The sequence below is a fragment of the Nothoprocta perdicaria genome, unplaced genomic scaffold (genome assembly GCF_003342845.1).
Source record: "Nothoprocta perdicaria isolate Ctin4 unplaced genomic scaffold, notPer1 scaffold_331, whole genome shotgun sequence".
NCBI lineage: Eukaryota > Metazoa > Chordata > Aves > Tinamiformes > Tinamidae > Nothoprocta > Nothoprocta perdicaria.
Window position 1 is genome coordinate 599,226 of NW_020455568.1, and position 11,033 is coordinate 610,258.

The 11,033-nt window shown below is 46.0% G+C and overlaps 1 long non-coding RNA gene across 2 annotated transcripts; it reads left to right on the forward strand.

Moving 5' to 3' along the window:
• Positions 1–496: 496 nt before the first annotated feature.
• On the forward strand, positions 497–10,609 carry LOC112950993. Of its 2 annotated transcripts, none has more exons than XR_003250119.1 (3): positions 497–557; positions 740–819; positions 10,357–10,609. It is a non-coding gene; the product is annotated as an uncharacterized LOC112950993 (long non-coding RNA). The 2 variants fall into 2 exon arrangements; XR_003250118.1 differs by lacking the exon at positions 10,357–10,609 and adding an exon at positions 911–1,279.
• Positions 10,610–11,033: the final 424 nt, after the last annotated feature.

Below are 11,033 nucleotides of genomic sequence, written 5' to 3' on the forward strand. Positions count from 1 at the left end.
TCCTATGTGATGTGAGTGAGTCTGCCTCCTACCTTGATGCTCCTAAAAATGTTTTGCCTTATCTTTCTGCATGAAAACATAACTTCCAGCCTGAGTTGTGGCTGGCAGGCCTGGGGAAAATGCTGTATTAAAGAAAATAAAAATATTGAATTGAAGATTTATAGAATCAATTTAGGTTATATTTGGGCCACAGTTGTGTTCATCTAGGGACTGATAAACTAGCAACAYAGGCAATGTGACTCACTTCATCTAAATTTAAGTATCAGAAGTTGGGCATGAAATGCAAGCCAGCTGTTTAAGCTTCTATGGTCAGTGGAGCTGATGGAGGAGCTCTGAGGGCAGTTTTCCTGCATAACAGGAATTAATCAGCCCCTGAAGGGGCCYGACTCTCCTAATTGATCAGAAAGTCTTGCTAATTAACACCATGGCACCTGAGGACTGATTCATGTGCTTAAAGATAGGGGTTTGGTGCCATTTGACATGCAACGTCATGTGGAAGGGATGTGTAGGGAACTAGAGGRTGATTCTCTTGGGAGACCCCTTTCTTTGTGGAAGAGGTATACACCCCTATTCTGGAGGCTTAGGGATACTTTGGGAATATAAATGTCACTAAGTACCTACCTGACTCCTAAACTCAATTTCTGACACTTAGAAAGCTCAAGTGAGATGAGACGAAATTCAACCCATTTATTTATTTATTTATTTATTTATTTATTCATTCATTCATTTATTTATTCAGGTAGACATGGAGTCTACAGAGTTGTGGTGAGACAATGTCCATGGAGATGACCTTCCCTGGACTACTGGCCCTGCCTGCAGGTACCTTCCTCAAAGCCTTGTGCCACTTCTGGTGTCTTAACAATTTCTAGTGATAGGGAGGTTAAGATGGTTTTTCTATCTCTCCTTTCAGGCCTAGGGCTATATGCATACCCCAGTGTGGTGCTTCCATAATCCTGTGCTCATGCTGATCTAGGCTGAATCCTACTGGCAGGTTGTTTCTGCTTAAAATGGTGTCCCTGTGGTCCCAGGGACACCCTCTGGCAGATGACTCTGGACAAGTGGAGCACTGATGAGTACTCACCCTCTCAATTACACCATGGAGAAACAAGGTGTGATACAGAGATAGCACATTTGTGCAAACATAGGCATTAGTAGCAATGAAAMAGAGGGCTTTGGCTTGCAGTCAGCTAGTCCGGATCAGCTGTTGTGGTTCTCTAGAGCTTTGTCTGCTCCCACTTTTCTTGTTGCTCTATTCCTGTCAAGGATTTAGCTCATGTGCTTTGAAGAAACAAACAGTGGAGGAAGAGGTGAACCCCAGAGCCCTCAGCAACACCTGTAGCAAGTAGCAGGTACATTCCTGAAGTTACTGCTGCAGCTTAATTAAAGGAGGAGAGACTTGCCAGGCTTAATTTATTTTTAAAAGCCCCATCAAATTTAATTTGCGAGTGCAGTTCTTCCATCTGCTTTCAGGCGCTATCTCTGGAGTTCAGGAGGAAAACATATGTCTGGTGGTTAATAAGAACTTGTTTTAATGGATCAAAGGAATGGGTGATTAATAAGGGCTTGTCTCTGATTGTTCTTGTCGTAACGATAATGCACAGCCCGTCTGGTCAACACCAGTCTACTGTGGAGCTAAGGGGTCCTAAAGCAGAAGGTGGGATAGTCCATGGTGGGGAGGAAAGTGAGGGCCAAGAAACTGTGTGTGCTGAGCTGCACGGAGGCATTGGCTTCCTATGGCTCATGCTATTGCTCCTTGGGATTAGATAGCAGACCAGCAAGGGTGCATTGAGCAGGGCACTTCAGTCTGTATTAAGACAGTAACTCAACCAGATGCTGGGCTATCAAAGGCATTGGCAGGTCCTGAGTAATATCCTCCTTTCCATAGACTCCCTGTGTAACCTGGGACAAGTCTCTTGAACCTCTTAAGTAAGAGGACCCATGGATTAGGCAAATGCTCTAATTTCGGAAAAGTAGAGCTTGATATGCTCCCATCCAGAATATTACTGGGAGCAGCTGAGCTGGGGCTGCCCAGGCTGATCCCTTTGCCATTGCCCTGCTCCTGGCTTGAGCCTCATGTCCCTGCTTTGCTGAGCAAGCGTTCCACGTCACCCTTGTCTTTGGGGGCTCGCAGCAGATTTGTGCAAGTGCAAATGGGATAAGAAATCTATCCTTGCCTTAGTGGCCAAAGCCAGTGATCGTTTAATGCAAGAATCAAAATCAGAATGATTTGTCGTATTTGCTTATACAACGTGCTTGCTTGTGCGTGCACCAGCAGCGGTGGGAGCGTTGTCTGGCGGATATTCAAGGCAGTTACTTAAGAGGAAATTCCATCTATTAAGAGTCCTGTGATTAGGTTATCATCATCTCTATTGCTTTCCRCCTTCTCATTTTCCCCCCTTTGCAATGAAAGCTTGAAAGAAAGGGGGATTTATTTGGTTGTTGTTCTTTAAAGCYGTAAGCCCAGGATTGCTCCCAGGCAGGAAATAAAGACGACGTTATTGCACCCTGGCCCCTCGGGGAGACAGCAGGCACTGAGGCATGTGCTCCCCAGAGCCACAGCGCGACRCAGGCCGGAAGAGGTACCTGGTGTCCTTCTGGCTTTGATTTGCTTTTCCAGCCTTAACCTCGCGTTAACCCTCAGCGCGGGGGTCAGGCAGAGGTTGCGGGCGCGGATGCTGCAGCAGGGACGTGGCTGCACCAAGCGCACGGCCACCTTGGAGCCGTAATGAAAATAACGAGGGGCCCCTAATTAATGGCGCCCTTTCTGGTGGCAAGTTCTCAGCTAGTTTCTGTGCAGAGAGGAAAAAGCACATGGGAGCCCATAAAGCGGGGAGTAAAATCAATGCCCCAACCTGAAAGCAGTAGGAAAGCARGTGAGTTTTTTAGAGGGTTTAGGCWTGTCCTTCCACTTGCCATATGCAGGTGCTTAATCAATGTCCAGGCACTGGTGGGGGAACACGGCCGTGCTGCTCTTCTGCCCAGCCACAAAGTCTACTTAGCCAGTACTTTGATTTTTGCAGTGCTGCAGACTAAACGTATTCAATGAAAAGCCTGATTTCTGACATAGAAACCACTTGGGTTTCCTTGCTTGCGTGATGTTCCTCCTTTCTGCTGGTCTTGGATACCTTTACCTGCCCCTTGTTGACCTGTCTGCAGCAATGCATGTCTTCAGCCCACACCTTGGACTCTTCTGTGCCAGGACCAGATAGCGATGAACAGGATGGAGGGACAGGGACAGCTAGTCAGGGACGTCTTCTTTGGTATGTCCATCTTCTGGGAATGGAGCAAATTGGCCTCTGCTGCCTGCCTTGTAGCTCCTGCTGCTCAAAATTCCTCCTCCCTGAGGGCTCCTTCTTTCACGGGACTGTAAGTCACTGGGGAAGGGCTGGGATAGCTCACACGTGGGCACAAAGCCTTGGTGCTGGGACATGAAAATTGTACTGATTGCACCCATAAAAATGGAAGGAGGCAGAGAGAGAAAATCAGCAATAGCTCTCAGATGAGTCTTCCTCCTTGGCACCTTTATTTCCATAAGGAACAGACAGATGGGGCCAATGTGATCAAAATGGGAAGTTCTCTGCCAAGCTGTGCTCGTTTGTCTGTGCTGAAACATTAGGCAGCATATGGTGACGGGTCCTTTCCGATACGTCCCTGCAGTGGCATCGTGACGGCAGCRTCTCTGTGGCGAGGGATATCAGCTGAGACATCAGGTGTGAGGAGCCCAGAGGGGCTCAGGAGCTGGACGAGGGGCTTAGGGTGGCAGTTGCAACCTCCCCTGCTCTTGTGACGTGAGCTGCACGGTCCTCTGCTGTGTGCACAGGTCCCCATCTGCTACCAACATGTTACCTCAATCTGAGCAAGAGCAGYGGCTTTGCATTGGTGAGAGCACCCCAAGAGAGTTAGGCTAATGCTGAGTACTGCAGCCACTAAGGCAATATTATCCCACCGCTCTTGGGATCCTTGGGACTTGGACATGAGCGGCAAATAAAGTGTGTCTTCAGGGAGACACTCTCATGGAGGTGGGGGAAAYGGAGGATATTGTCTTTGTAGAACCTGTGTTTTTTCATTGGAGGGGGGAAAATATCTAGAAGTGGTCATGCACAGCATSAAGTCCTGCTGGAGCACTTGAAAGTCCTTGGAGCTTGGAGATGATGTGGAGACCACCTAGGGTTTTGCATCCATGAACATCTTGGGACTGTCTGTTTGTTTTTACTGACTTTGTGTTAGCAAAGTTGGGATTTGTACACTGAAATGGAGATGTTTCTACCAAAGCTTTCACCCGTCTCCCCTTATTTAACAAGAGCTGCCTTCACAATGCAGCTGCTCTCACCTGGCTGTGACTTTTCCCCCACTCATCAGTAATTTCCCAGCCTTATATCTTGGCTATCCCCCCCCCACTGTAATGTGGAAATAATCACACACACACATCTTAATTCCTTCTGAGAYTGAGTGTCACACAATGCAGAAAGCACAAAAAGTAAGCCTGCTTGGAAAATGCTGTTTATTTTGAGTGGAATGCTTAGAAGATGATAAATTTAATTACATATCCCATGGAACATAGGTTTCTTTTATCTGCAGTCTTGCCTGTGCTTTTTTCTTCTTGTTCCCAGTTTGTTTTTAATTTTATTTTCCACTTGAGAGAGGTTAAGAAGGAAAAATATATGGGGAGGGAGAGAAGCTCTTTCTCCTCCTCCTCCCACCCCCACTGCTTTTGAAGAGAAGGAAAAACTTAAAAAGAAAAGAAAAAGAGAGGAATGAAGGGATATAAAGCCAGACTCCTTCCGAGTTTCAGAGTACAAAACCAAAATGATGCTTTTCAACGTGAATGTTTATCATATTGTATCACTTTGAAACGTTTCATTAAAAGAATTCAACCAAATCAACTATGTTTGTGGTAGCTCCTGGGGTTCCCTTGGAAATCTATCTTAACTTTCATGTCTAGAACTTCATGGAAATAATTGCAACCATGTTGTAGCTGCTCGATGGCTGGAGACTTCTGAAGGATGCTAATCAGCTGCCATCCTGCAGGTGCAGCGGTTTAGAAATAACAGTTACAGGGAGATGGCACCATGCCAGTCTTCATCCCTCTCTCTCTCTCTCTCTCTCTCCTTGTCCCAAAGCATCTTCAGAAAGCCAGAGCTCTCTAAATCATTAAATTTGGGTTAATCTAGTTCCCAGGCAACATCTCTGGTGTCTTCACACCTGGACTTCTTCCAAGCTAAACTTTGGAAGAATAGTTTTGGTAGAGCCTTGCCTTGAACCATYGCTGCATTTTCACACCTCTCCTTTGACTTGCATCGCTCGCACACTGCAACTCGCTACAAGCCAAGCTGGCCCCAGAGCTCATTTTTTGCCCTTTGCATCTGCACTTCATCTAGCACGGACAAAATCCGTCTCATCACGTGGGTACCAGCCAACCTTTCTGCAGAGTTGAATATACCCATCGTCTCGGAGGGACCTCAGCTCTGCTGGCCTCTTTGCCTTTCCAAACTACCCAAATTTATAAGGGAAACAGAGCCTGAGTCAGAGTGACCTGATCCTTGGAGAGATCAGTAGGCTGGAAAATAATTAGCTGTCAAGCCAAGTTGCTCGTGTCGCCTGCCCCATATCTCCAAACGAATTTCTGTGGGCTCAGGTTTGACACAGAATCACCATGGGAAGGTGGAAACTGTCCCCAGATTAGATATGGCAAGCTTATATGACATAAGAATTTATTACGCAGTCCAGTTTACAGGAGGTCAGGGGAGGAAAAAAAAAAAAAAAAGAAAGAAATTCAACAACCCTCTTTCATTTATGAAATAGATACAGAGTTCGAGTGTTACTCATGGATGTTAAGTCTTAATAAATTATGTTGGTGACTTGCGTGATGGACAGATTTATCTTCATCATGCRATTTTGTAGCTTCCAGATGAATCCTAACCAGTGCTGATATAAACTTCTCTCTTTAATACACACCAGTAACTTCACCCAACCTTTTACCCCTATCATTTGGCAATGATAAGGGCTCAGGCCATGGTTTTACTGGGAAAGTGGTGTTTTCTTCAAGAGAGAACCTTACGGCCAAACCGGGTAAAAAGGTTGTGTTTCCTTGTGTTGTCTAGTGGCACAGGTGGAGCAGGCTTCATTCTGCTTGTCAATGTTTTTATAGCTGTATGGGGCCTCTATAAACCTCAAGCATCAATAACAATATTACAGGAAAACCTTTAATAAGTGAAGGGGGTGGTGCAGGTAAAGTGAAAGCAAGCTCATAAGAAAATATCGGGAGAAGGATTAGAAGTAAAGGCTGTGGACAGCTGCTGGGACATAGGAGAATGGAGTTACGTTAAAGGACTTCTTGGTTGGCTAAGGGTGACCCACGGCTCAGTTTCCTCTCTCCTTGGAGAAATTAACAGCACATTTGGAAGGATGAAATATGCATTCAGTGCGGGCTCTCTCTTGGCAGGGAAAGCGGGAGGTGAGAGGTGCTGTGCAGGGCGGGAGGGCTGTGTCTGGGTCACTTGTAACAGCCCAAAGAGGGGCAGCTAGCAYGTCATCCGAACCAAGGTGGGACTGAATGGCCTCAGAGCGACCCATCTCGTCTCTMTTGAGTTTTGTCATGGTGTGGAGCCTGGTGGTTTGTGCACTGCTCTGAGCTAGAGGGATTTCCCTTTGCTTCAGATGGAGAGACTAGTTCCATCAGAGAAACCTTAGTGGCCTGAATGGTGCAGGAAGGATAGATGTGGACTGGGCAGGATGGTGTCAGGAACCTCAGCCGTGCATGATGGGGTTACCTGCTCCTCAGGGATGTGGTTAAGGCCTGTCTTGAAGGTTGTACTCATTTATCCCTGTAGAAAGAAGGTGGTTGTAGAAAAGGGTAGAGATGGAAGGGCCCCTTGTTCCCAATATACAGACTAGCTAAGGCTTTCTAGCAAGGGAATAAGGACAATCCAGACCTCACCACCATGTGGAAGAACAGGTCAGGTATCTCATGGCTGGCAACAAAGGCGAGACCTTTGCCCTTGAAACACGAGCATTTGCTGAAGTTAGAAGGTTCTCTCTTGTTTGTTGATTTTTAAATGATCACGTTCACCCATTCGTGGGCTGAGATGACCTAGGGGATTGCAGTGGATGGAGAGTTGTGCAGTGTGGCAGGTTGTCCCTTTTGAACCAGAGTGTTGCTTTTTGATGTTCTTGGGACATTGCATCCATGCTATGTTGCATCAAACTCATCAGGCAAGTCCGTGTCTGCCCAGTCTCTGCATGTAGGACACATATTTCATCTTTGGAAATGGAGTGACTCCACATAGTGTCTCTGCTCAGATGTTCCATACAGAGCAAGGCTGCCGAGAACAGGGCTGCCCATCTGGTGACTGGTTGCCAGGCTGGAACCCAGCCTCCTGTGGGCAAACTTAACTAGAAACGTACGATGTGTGGGCTCTTGCCTGGTGGCTTCTGTTCCAGCATATGGGATTTCTTAATAAGAGCAAATATTCCCCAGCGGTTTCCCCCCTCTTGTTCCTTCTAATTAAATAAATACCAACACATTTGGAAGAAAACATGTAGTCATACTTCATGAGCCACAAGAAGCCAAATTTCTTTCTTGTAAAGATCTCAGAATATCCTGCAGCTATTAATTAATCAAGCCAGCCTCTGCCGGGGAGGTATGACGGTGCTCAGTTATGGTTGGGGAGGTTGAGTCATGCGGCTCTGCAAAGACGGGTTCAGCACATAGAATCACAGAATGTTCAAGGTTGGAAGAGACCTCTAGAGATCATCTAGTCCAACCTTCTCTCTCAAGCAGGGACACCCAGAGCATGTGGCACAGGGYGGCATCCAGGCGGGTTTTGAAGACCTCCAGAGAAGGAGACTCCACAGCCTCCCYGGGCAGCCTGTGCCAGGGCTCTGTCACCCTCACAGTAAAGAAGTTCTTCCTCACATGGCGTGGCAGGGCTGGGAATGGAAACCGGAGCGCGGGCSGCGCCGCTCCCGTGCTCACCACAGGCTGCCCTTCCTCCCCACATTTGTGCAAGTTGGTRGAAAAGTCTGTGCGAAGGAAAGAGATCTTAGTCCTGGCTTTCACAGGGTTATTGCAAGCACAGATTGATGGAGGAGGGAATGTATTTTAAACATTATGGCAAACACCTTAGCAGCGTTCCTTTTAAGTTAAAGCCTGAAGTAAAGGAATTTGACTGATGTGTGCTTTTATCAAAGCTCTTCTCTATTATGTGAGGCACAGTAGCCTACGGAAGTTAAGAAGTTAATGGGGGAAGCAGGCATTAAACAGAAAGATCAAATGCATCAGATAATAGCCAAAGGGATGAAAACGATACAGCACCTGAGAGTGGCAATAAATGTAAAATGCTTATCTCTCATTTCAGATGTATGATTAACTGCTTCTAAATATACTGGGGACTGTACAATAAAAGGAATATGTGGATGAGCTATAATGTGGTCAAAATGTTTCAGGAACTCTGACCAAAGAACCTATAAAAGTCTTCTGGGCTCCTAGCCACCGACGATATGGTCTGTCCCTAGGAGGGCAAACTTAAAAATGTGGGGATTTATAAATAACTTCTTACTGGATAAAAATTCAGACAAAGGGCTGAGGTAGCGCAAAGCACTTTAGGAAAAGTTGTTAGATTGATGAGGATGGAATACAGGGAATAGAGCAGCAGTAAAAAAATTCTGTTTGATGTCCCAGAAGGGAAATGGGTTTTGTTTCCTTTCTCTCTGTGTCTGAAAATGCTCTTTGTAGATTTAAGACCAGGGAGATTTTTCCAATCTTATCTCTCCAAAATCCCTATCTTTTTTTTTTCCCCTAGCACTTTGCAGATGCTTCTTTCCCTGGGAATGCTTTCCTGCGTATTTCCAGAATACTGAGTTTCTCTAGGTACAATGCATCTTGTGGAAATATTTTCAAACCATCATTTCAGCCTAGYGCAGAGAAAATCTTTGATACAGACCCTATCAGCAGCAACACTTTGCCTCTCTGGAACATATTGCATCCCAGGATGGCAAAGAGCTTTGCAAACATCTCATTTAGCCTTTTGGCATATCTTGAAAAACCCGTTTCAYACAGAAGAACAAGACCCTGGAAGATCTGGTCTCTATTTGCATTGACACATGGCAAAGTGTTGGGATGCAAGAATAAGCAGCTAAAATCCTCTCCAAGCCTGCAGAATGTGTAAGCAGCATCTCTGCTCACTGCACAGCTGGCTATGTCGCTGCGTTGATTTGGCCCGAGCCCCAGGTCTATCACTAGACCCTGCTCTCCATCCATCTCTCCATCTCTCCATCCATAGCTCAAAACTCAAAGCTGTAGGCAAAGCCACTTCCCAGAGGAGCAAAGAGCCTTCCTAGAGCTGAGCGCTGCCGCTGAGCTTGCCCTCTGTCCGTGGCCTGGACAGAAAGCTGGGAAAGAACAGATGCTCCTAACTGGCCCTATGGGCTCCCGGGAAGTTGTTTCAGAGCGCCAATATGCTCCCAAGAAGGAGATGATAGAGAGCAGCTATTGCCAAGGAGGCAGATTTTGGATTTCTAACAGTGGAGAAGACAGCCTGGGGCAACAGAAGAGTTAGTGCAACTGGAGATTTTGAAAAGGAGATTAGACAAGCTTTTCTTTGGAATGGGTTGGGTTGTTTTGATCAGAACSGCACCAGACCCAACTTGCAGACTCCTCCCTCTTCTCTGTAGAAATGTACTGGCTGCTTCCATTCACAGCAGGGCAAGGTCATTCATTTCAAAGTGGGTGCATTGCTGTAAGGGAAGCCTGAATACATGCTAATGAATGTTAAAGAAATGAAAAGATACACATAGCAGTAATGCCTGGAAGCATGGGAAGTGATTAGGAGGCTGCTGAGATAGTTATGATATGGAGAGATGGAGACGGATTAGACAGAGATATAAAAATAGTATAACCTGGAAATTCAGATTTACTACAGGATTCCCAGTTTACAGCTCTGGTGTTCACTCCTGTGGCTCATTTGATACTGCTGGCGATGAGAATTAGGGCAAGAGATGTGAGTCATGATCCTTTTCACTTGATTTTCTTYGTCTTTTATGGTTTTAAGCCAGGCTCTTAAAACAATCCTCATCTATCTTGTGAGTTTTAATACCTAAAACTCTTCCCAGAAGCGATTATCAAATTTTGAGTGGACAACACAAAGGGCATTCAAGTCAGACAGGTTCACCTTTTGTCTGAGCCACAGGTCGGGAATGGGCCTGTTAGCTCCAGCACAAACCCCSCCGGATGACATAGACATTATATACGTACCTAGGTTTGGCAATAAAGAACTTTGGAAGTTGCTGAAACTGCATTTAAAATCTCCTACCAGGCCTTCTGTAGCATTAATGCTCAAAATTTTACCTGCTTCTCAGGTGGCTTCTGGAGCCCCTGCTGAGGTCTATACTGTGGATGGTGTCTCTACAGACCAAGCTGGCTGATGTTGTTGCTGCCCTCCCATCATTGGGAAGAGGGCAGTTCCTCAGCACCACTGCTCCTGGTTCTTCTCAGACTGGTGTAGAGCAGTGGCTRTTTACCAAGGAGGCTGATAGATGGAGCCTGGACAAGAGCCTGGACCTCAGATTTTCGACACCGAAGCAAGACCATGAATTGGGCTACAGAATTACATTCTTTGATTTTTTTTTTCTTTGTGAGGTCAACCTGAGTGTTTTGCACTAGGAAAGACCTTGTTCCATTACTTAAGAGCTCCTTCATTCTCCTTGTCTCCTTTTTTTGCCCTGAAGCCAGCCTTCATTTTGATGAGTCATTTGTCTAACAGGAGAGCAAGAAAGTTTGTCTGTGCCTTGATCTTAAGGAAATTAGTGACAGCTGAGAGGATCTCAGCYCGTTGTCTTCATCTAAAGATTCACAAAGGGCAGTACTTGAATAGTGCAAACAGTTATCTAAGGTACGAATTGGACCCAAGATGAAAGGAAGGACAAYGAGAGAGGAACTGGGAAAACAAAACCTCAAGATCTCAAGGGCTGACAGAGACTGTAAATCTTCCAAAGCCATGGTAGGCACTGCAGAGAAYGAGCTGAAAGGTCCTAAG